The 9,197-nt window shown below is 36.2% G+C and overlaps 1 pseudogene; it reads right to left on the minus strand.

Moving 5' to 3' along the window:
- Nucleotides 1-2,940: 2,940 nt before the first annotated feature.
- On the minus strand, nt 2,941-3,088 carry LOC136312293 (U1 spliceosomal RNA; annotated as a pseudogene).
- Between the last annotated feature and the right edge of the window lie 6,109 nt (nt 3,089-9,197).

Genomic DNA, 9,197 nt, shown 5'->3' on the forward strand with positions numbered 1-9,197 from the left:
AAGAAATTTTAGGTTCAGAGAAGTTAAGTTCCCTAATAATTGCACAGTAGACTCATATATGCTTCAGTTTATGGGGTTAAAATCCCTTCCTCTATTCCATTTAACCCACATCATGCAATCTCAGTTTGAAGCTCTTTCATAGTTCTAGCAGGGTAAGAGCGGGGGTGGAGCTGAAGTACAGAAAAAAAATTTTATTGACAAAAATAAGAGAATTGCTGAAAGGACTATGAGTGTTATTTCATTAAAGGAATGGCATTAGCATATAGGTATCATTCCTTAGAGGCCCAGCTTTGAAATCAGACAAACCTTGTTCAATGTATGACATTGAGAAGCTACACAACTTTCAAAATCTCTGTTTCCACATCCATAAAATGGGTATAATAATTATAATAACGAAAATAATTCCATACCTCCAGAACTATGAGATGGTTAAAGCAGCAACAAATATGGACTGCTCAACAGAGTGCCTGTGTGACATCATGAATATTTAATAAATTCCAGTTTTCTTCTTTTTGTGCTTCGTACTTCTACTGCTATTGTTACCATAGCTAGCTTATCTCTGCCACTTCCAAACCTTCCCCCACCCAATATGCTTATACTTTAGAGTTAGTCTAAGAAAAGAAGAACTATAGAACTGGAGGGTAAAAAGTTAGAATAAAATACTGATCAATTACAAATTCCAGAAGAGAGTCTCTAAAAGTTGGAATGCTCAGGGCTTAGTCATGAATTTCTCTTTTCTGATTACTTAAGTCATTACATCTAGTCTCATAGTTTTAATATGTAAATTACTTCTCAGTTTGATCATCCAGCTTATACCTTTCCCTTGGAATCCAATCTCTTCTATGCAATTTCTTATTTGACATCTCCACCTTGATCAGTGAAAGGCATTCTCAAATCTAACATCTAAACTGAGCTTCTAGTCTTCTTCACACATTCTCTTCCTCCTCCCCATCCAAGTTGATGGCAAATCCATCCTTTTGGAGGCTTAAGTCAAACATCTTGCTATCTTCATTGACTTCTTTCTTTCACACTCCACATTTATTCTGCCATGAGATTCTGTTAGGGTGACCTAGGGAGAAAGCCACAACCCGATCACTTCTCATCACCGTTGCTAGCACACTGGTCTGGGCTGGCATCTTTTCTAGCCTGAAACAATGCAGTAGTCTTTGGACTGGGCTCCCTCTTTCTTTCTTGCCTTTTATTCTAGAGTCTTCTCATAGCAACCAGAGTGATTATTTAGACAATTAGGTCAGAGCTTGTCACTTTCTACTCAAAAGACTTCAATGGTATAAAATATCATTGAGAAAAAAAGCCAAAGTTCTTACAAAGTACTCTAGAGGCCATTCAAATCCAGCCTGCTATTGCATCTCCGGCCTTGCCTTCCCTTACTCAGGTAGTGACCACCCCTGTCTCCTCCCAGATCTTTATACATATCAGGGACACTCCTGCCTTAGTTTAGGGTATCTAAAATTATCCCACACCTATGCCTTCCCTTCTATATTATACCTTCTATATATGCCTTCCCATATATATATATATGAGAGAAGCTTCTCTTCTCTGAAATGTAAGCTCTTTCAGGGCTTGTCTTTTCTTTGTTTCCATCACTGCTTTTCCTTTTGTATCCAGAACTGTGTGGCTGAACAATTAATTAGTAAAATAATTTGGGGTCCATAATCACTCTCTCCAATTCTCTCCATATTTAATATTAACTCTATTGTCTGTATATCTGTCCAAAAAAAAGTTTTTTACATGCACATGAACATATGCATAGATATATATTAAATAATATCATCTTCATTCCTGGGGTTTGTTCAGTTGTCTGTTCCATATGTATTGTAATGAGAATAATTATTCTAAATGCACATAAATACTCAATAAAATGCCAATAATTGATTTTGATGAATCAGCTACAAACTTCCTGATTATATGATAAATGTACTCATTTTCTCTATAGAAAAATGAATAGGGTAAAAATCATAAACACATTCATCCATTAGTCACAATGAATAAACCTACACATTTGCTTTCATCTTTCTTCTATCTCCCCTCTTGTTCCATTTGCTTTTTTTTGTTATGAAACTTGTATTTATAGCCAAGGCAGGGCTGAGTAAGATGCGTGATTATGGCTGATTTTATCACAGTTGTATTACTTAGCTGCAAGGTGAAGCGCTGTGGTAAAATGGATCATGAATCCCTGAAATTGACTATCCGTCACCTTTATAATCCTGATGGAAAGGCAGGTCAGATCAGGTCTGACAACTTCCCATGCAAATGAGAGCACCAAAGCAATGTTTCTGACTCTATTTGTCTGGAAAAGTAAGTACTGAAAAATATGATAATGATGAAAAGGAGGTCACACTTGAAATTGGGATCATTGTGTAGCATTTTACCCAAATACACAGTCTGGAAAAAAAAAAAAAAACTCCTGAGTAATACAAGTGTCAAAAATTCAGGTATGTAAGACTCATATGTTTAAAATTTCCTCAGACATTATTAATTCCTGCATTTTAAATTCCAGCCCTAAAATAAAAACTTCTATGACATTTTTGACTTGAATATATCTTTGATGTTTCTAGCTTAACATCCCCAGACACATAATCAGGAGCTCAATAAATAGTTGTTAAATAAATGCATGACTGAATAAATCAATGAACAAATATTTAACAGTCATCTAGTCTTGCAGTATCTTTATAGTGATGAGGGGCTCATCATGTCATAAGAAAACATTCCATTATTGAAGAGTGTTTAATTTTTGTATTTTTTTTCTTTATAATGAACTAATTTCTCCTTCACTGTAACCTCCATTAGGAATCAGCATGGCCAGGAGTCAATAGTTTTGACTTGATTATCTCCTCTGTACACAAGCTTTTTACATTTCTTAGTTTGGAATTGTCAAATTTTATTTATTTTATTTTATTTTATTTTTTTTTATTTTTTTTTTAGTGCGAACGCAGTCCCCCACTACCACAAATTATGCAGTCGAGTTTCCCACATTTGGGGAAATCACAGGGGTCAGAGTGCAATGGATAAGCCTCGCCCTGGGAAAACCACCTTTGTGATCATGGTATCTCCCCTGCCAGGTAAGTATGGAATTGTCAAATTTTAAATTCTTTCTCCCTGTACTTCATAGTATGCATCCTTCAAAAGTCTGGCAGAAATACCACTAGGAAAACTCAGGTTTTGGAGAAGGCCTCTCTGGCCACCTAATATTTAAAATTTGGTCTGTTCTTTCTTCAGTTGTATGCTACTACATTGTTCCTCCCATTTCAGCTGAGATTCTTGGGATGTACTATATTTCTACTTTAATAGTCTCTGGGAATTCAGTTCAGCATTGAGTGACAGGTATGCACTTTGGCACTGAACAGTCTCTCTCAAAGAGCCCTAATTATTGCATCTATACTTCTGAGTTTTTCTGCATTTTTCTTGGAGCTTTGGCTGAGATGAACCCTCATAATGTAAGGTTTGTTTGTACTTCTCTACTATTTTAAATCCAAGAAATTCCTCTAATGGGAATGCATGGGATTTTGAACCAATAAAAATGCTGTAGAGCTCAATCTCATCTCATTTCTGAAGTCCTACAAACTGGCCCCATTTGTTCATAGGGAAAAAATACAAAACTCCACTTATGTGATTGGACCACCAATTACATAGAATATAATCTATTCAAATAATGATGCAATAATAAGCCCCATTGTTCCAAAGGTACCTCTCATTCTTTTATTCTCCCTGAGAAGATGATTTGGTTGTGTTGTATAGCCAGTGTGTGTGTGTGTGTGTGTGTAGGATTAGCTGTTTTTGCAATTCATTTGTTCCTTGCTAATGAAACCTCTGCGTCGCTAACAAAGCAGAAAATAAAAAAAGGTAAATAGCACTCCCCAGAAACAATTTGTTCCTTGTTACATACACTCTTGTTAAACGCCATCTGAGGGACTTTCTGCATAGTAAGAGGAGGAAAAAAACTACAAACACAATTAGCTGAATCAAAAAGAAATAATTACAGTCACAATGCAGTCAAATGGATATTGAGACACATATGCCTGTGGGCCAGGAGGGAAATGGAGCATTGCAGTCAGAAATAGTCACTGGAAAAATGATATATGAGGGCACATATACAGGCTGATTATCAGGAAAGCTTTTGTACTGATTTCATTAAAGGTTATATATAGGAAGACCTGTCACTCCTGACCCTCACATCCAGCCACCAGAGGTGAGACCAACCCTGCATAACAATCTAGGAAGAAATAATGATTTTTAAAAGATCACGAAAACAATTTTACTGAACAACTACAATATGCAAGACAATGAGCTGAAACTCAATGAATATGTTCAGATAGTAATACACTGAAAAAGAAAATGAATCAGATAAAGTAATTATGGTAGGTATAAAAACAAACATTGTATATATATTTTGCAAACTTTAATTGAGAACTGATGGGAATTCAGCATATTGAGTTGAATACAATTCATAATTAAAAAAAATAATTGAAGCAAAACAGCATTACCTTAAACACTGCAGACATGTGAAAAGACAACATGACTGCCCACATTTGTGTGTGTATGAGAGAGACATGAAGCATCAGCTTGTAGTTGTGTCATTCTAGTTATTCTTGTTGGTTTTTCATATGTGCCTTGACCTGGTGCTCAAGCTGAGCCAGTGGCCCCTTGCTCAAACCAGTGACCTTTGGGCTCAAGCCAGCAACCATGGGATCATGTCAATAACCCCATGCTCAAGCCCACAACACACCCTCAAGTTGGATGAGCCTGCACTCCAAACAGTGACCCTCAGGGCTTTGAACCTGGGACCTAAATGTTCCAGGTCAATGCTCTAGTCACTGCACCACCACCGGTCAGGCAGGATGCACACTCATTATTTCATGATTCTTCTTTAGTTATATACAAGAAGGGAATTTTTTTTTGTATTTTTTTTTGTATTTTTCTGAAGTTGGAAATGGGGAGGCAGTCAGACAGACTCCCGCATGCGCCCGACCAGGATCCACCTGGCATGCCCACCAGGGGGCGATGCTCTGCCCATCTGTGGCATTGCTCTGTTGCAACCAGGGCCATTCTAGCACCTGAGGCAGAGGCCATAGAGCCATCCCCAGCACCCGGGCCAACTTTGCTCCAATGGAGCCTTGGCTGCGGGAGGGGAAGAGAGAGACAGAGAGGAAGGAGAGGGGGAGGGGTGGAGAAGCAGATGGGCACTTCTCCTGTGTGCCCTGGCCGGGAATTGAACCTAGAACTCCTGCATGCCAGGCTGATGCTCTACCATTGAGCCAACCGGCTAGAGCCTGGGAATTTTTTAATGGGTAGAAAAAAAATAACATTCTATTAAGTTCGAGATTCTGTATTATGGCACCTTTTATTTTAATTTGAGAGAGAGAGGTGAAAAGGGAGGAAGAGAGGATAGATAAACATCTATTTACGCATTCATTGCTTGATTCTTGTATGTTCCTTGACCAGGGATCAAACCCAAATCTTAGTGTATCAGGACAAAGTCCTAACCAACTGTGTGCTCTATGACCAAGGTCAATTGTACCATTTTTAAAAACTAAAGTGAACTGTACCCTCTGCCCATATTTGGAACCATGATTAAGTTTTAATCTTTCTTTTTTTAAATTTAATGTTAATTTATTATGTTAACATGGTTTCAAGTTTCCCACTCAATATAACACCCTCTACCCACCAAAATGTGCCCCCCATGCCACATGCAAAATCTCTTTTCATTTCCCATTTCCATTCTTTTTGCCCCCTCCCACCTCCACCTCCCTTTCTCTCTGCAAATTGCTACCCTGTTGTCTGTATCTATGAGTTATATATATAATTTGGCTAATCCCTTCATCTTCTTCGGTCCTATTTCCTCATCCTCCTTTCCTTTGAAAGCTGTCTATCTGTTCCCTGTGACACTTAAGTCACAGTGTTGGTTTCAGTGTTAATGAAAAAATTACTATGCCTAAGGGTGCAGGACACCTACCTAGTATTAGCATGAGAAAATGTTTGTGGTTTCACCAGGATTCAGGAAAAAGTAGTCTTCATTTTGTTTCTCCTTTACTATGAAGTTCTGTAATTAGAATTCATTCAATTAAGATTGTGATCTCCTCAGTGAAGTCACAATTATCTTTTTCTTTAAGTTTTCACAATGGCTGACAATTAATATGGGGTTCAAGAAATATGGGTTACTTAAATAATTTTCAAGTAAAAATATACATGATTAGTCACAACCCTTAACCATACCATTTTCCACAAAATTGAAAAGAAAATATGTGTCATGAGAACGTGTGATATGAATTTTTTAGTCTTTGCTAAGGCTGAATAATCTGAATACAGGACAATTGTTTTTTCAAAATCACCCTGACAATAGAATAATTAAACATTTACTCTAGTGTTAAATGTTCAACTGGCATATTCAAGAATGGTATTCTTTAGTAACCTGGGACACTTCCACCCCAAACCTACTTCCACGTCTCTTTTTCCAGGATCTACCTGTCACATCTATGATGGAGCCCACTGGGGAGTTTGAACAATGTAATGAGGAGATTGATGTTTAAGTCTCTGTCCTAAAGCACTATAGCATATATAATAAATGGTGTGACAAACATCTACCTCTACATTATCCCAGCTGATGAAAACTGTAACTCTTGAAAAAAAAAAAGGCAAGGGATCTCTTGTAGTTTATCACTTGTTATTTGTATTACCAATTACATGAACATCTGTGACATTTTGAGTGGGAACTGAGAAATGTTAAAAGGGTAAGGCACAGGGTAACCGTATTTTTGGTAAGGATCCTGGCAAAGAAAGCATGGTTTTAGAGCCATTAATTTTGGAGGTAGTTTGCTGATACCACAGCTTTCTTTTCAAAGCAGATTGGGGCTAGTTCAGGTGCTAGCAGCTGTAATAACAGCTTGCCAATTAGATGAAAGCTTCCTGATTTGGCAGCTTTCTAGAATCTAGATTATGGCAATGGTAGCAGTTCACTTGGTGACTTAGTTCTATGGTGTGACTTTAGAAGTCATTCTTGAGAGTATAGCCCAGAATTTGTTTCTTCAGGGTTTTCAATGATTCTGAGCTATCTCTATCTTTTAATAAATTAATTTATACTTTAAAAAGGTAGGCAGAATTCTGTTGCATGTAAATCAAAGTACTGATCACTATATATAGTCCATTTTTCTTTTCTGCCTAGGTGAGAGGGCACTCTATTTTCCCAAATATTATATGTCTTTGGAGGTATGTATCTCTTTATATAAAATAGCGATATTCTGTCCTGACCCCGAATCTCTTTGATAACCTCTTTTCTATTGTAGAGAATTGTAATGGACTCTTAATTTGGTATAACATCAACATGAAAAAATACATACAGAGATTTAATTATTGCTGTTATCTCTATTTTTGGAATCTCAGAAATCTGAGGCTGACTCAAAGGAACTACCATGACCTCTGCTTAAATTAATTGTTGGGAAAGTAATATTGTACTCAAAGTAGCAATTGTCATGAAAGTTGATCTCTAAAATAGATGATAGCAAGTTAAAACAAGAATATTATGGATTATTTACATATTCAAAGAAATTTCTGATAATCTTTAAAAACTATTTTCTAATGATAGAGAAAAGAGCATCTACCTATCAGGCTCCTGAGAATCAATGGCTTTAATACAGTCAAGGGATCCTTGACTGAAATTCTCAATAATTTCAACTACTGTGTTCACACCGTTCAAATACATTTAAAATTTGTTGAACTCTCTGCTTCACATTTTCTTCAGGGTTATGCTCACATATAGTTCCATGCATTCAATTTGCCCATATAAGCTTAGCATAGCATTTGTGGAAAGGGCTTAGAAAAGATCACCATCTTCAAATTTCCACCCCTTTAAACTTGATATTCAGTGACTTTTGAATTTTTTTTTATTCCCATGTACCAATGAATTTACTGACATTTTTGATACTGGTAATCAATAATTGGCACAAGAATCAACCTGGTGCCTGATGTCACTCCTTTCTGGATTTAATAAAACATAAAATATTAATCTCTTTCTCAAAAAGTAAATATCTATATAGATAAAGAGATACATATATGGTTATGTATGTATATATATTTGGTGTTCATATTTCCTAAGTATAGTTTTGTTCTCATTTTATACACCTTTCCAACATGCCTACACTTGTTTTCAGCTGACACTTATTGTCAGTAAGAATGAAAATATAGAAAATGAGAGGTGTTCTTATTGCACATCACAAAATACTGTTTTCAACAATAATTGGAATCTTTGATATCAATGTACCATATTGATGTTTTAATTTACTATATGTTATTTGGTCTATGTTAAGTTTAACAAAGTCATTTCATTGAATATAAAACAGATAACTTCAGGAATTAATGGCATTAAGAAAAATTTAATACTATAATAATTGCTCATTGTATGTTATTTAATAACTAAGTTTTGAACTTTGTAATTACAGAAGTAAGGTCAGCTAAATGTTTTCTTGTTTAACTATATAAGGCTATATCCAAACATAAAAAAATATAAGTTTTATTCATCTCCATAATATATCTTATTTATTGCTAATTTTACTTTCTGAGAAATAATCCAAAGACTCACTCCTTGAAAGCAGATTATAAAATGTGTGAAATCAGATAAACATCTTTCATCCTAACTGTAGTTTCCCATAATATATTTTGATATTGATATGAGATTTCTTAAGTGAATTTATTTCTCATATCTTAGGCTTTAAAAAATATTACATGTTGGCCTGACCTGTGGTGGCGCAGTGGATAAAGCGTCGACCTGGAAATGCTGAGGTCGCCGGTTCGAAACCCTGGGCTTGCCTGGTCAAGGCACATATGGGAGTTGATGCTTCCAGCTCCTCCCCCTTCTCTCTCTCTGTCTCTCCTCTCTCACTCTCTCTGTCTCTCCCTCTCCTCTCTAAAATGAATAAATAAAAAAAAAATTAAAAAAATTAAAAAAAAAATATTACATGCAACTCATTTTAATGAATGATATGTGTAGTTTTAGTCAAACTTGTTCTATTAGTTAAAGTGTAAGTTAAACTGCTGTCTTAAAAAAAGATAACAACTGGAGCCATTCTAGCACCTGAGGTGGAGGCCATGGAGCCATCCTCAGCACCCAGGCCAACTTTGCTCCAAAGGATCAAAGGATCATTAGCTGCAGGAGTGGAAGAGAGAGAGAGAGAGAGAGAGAGAGAGAG

The sequence above is a fragment of the Saccopteryx bilineata genome, chromosome 8 (genome assembly GCF_036850765.1).
Source record: "Saccopteryx bilineata isolate mSacBil1 chromosome 8, mSacBil1_pri_phased_curated, whole genome shotgun sequence".
NCBI lineage: Eukaryota > Metazoa > Chordata > Mammalia > Chiroptera > Emballonuridae > Saccopteryx > Saccopteryx bilineata.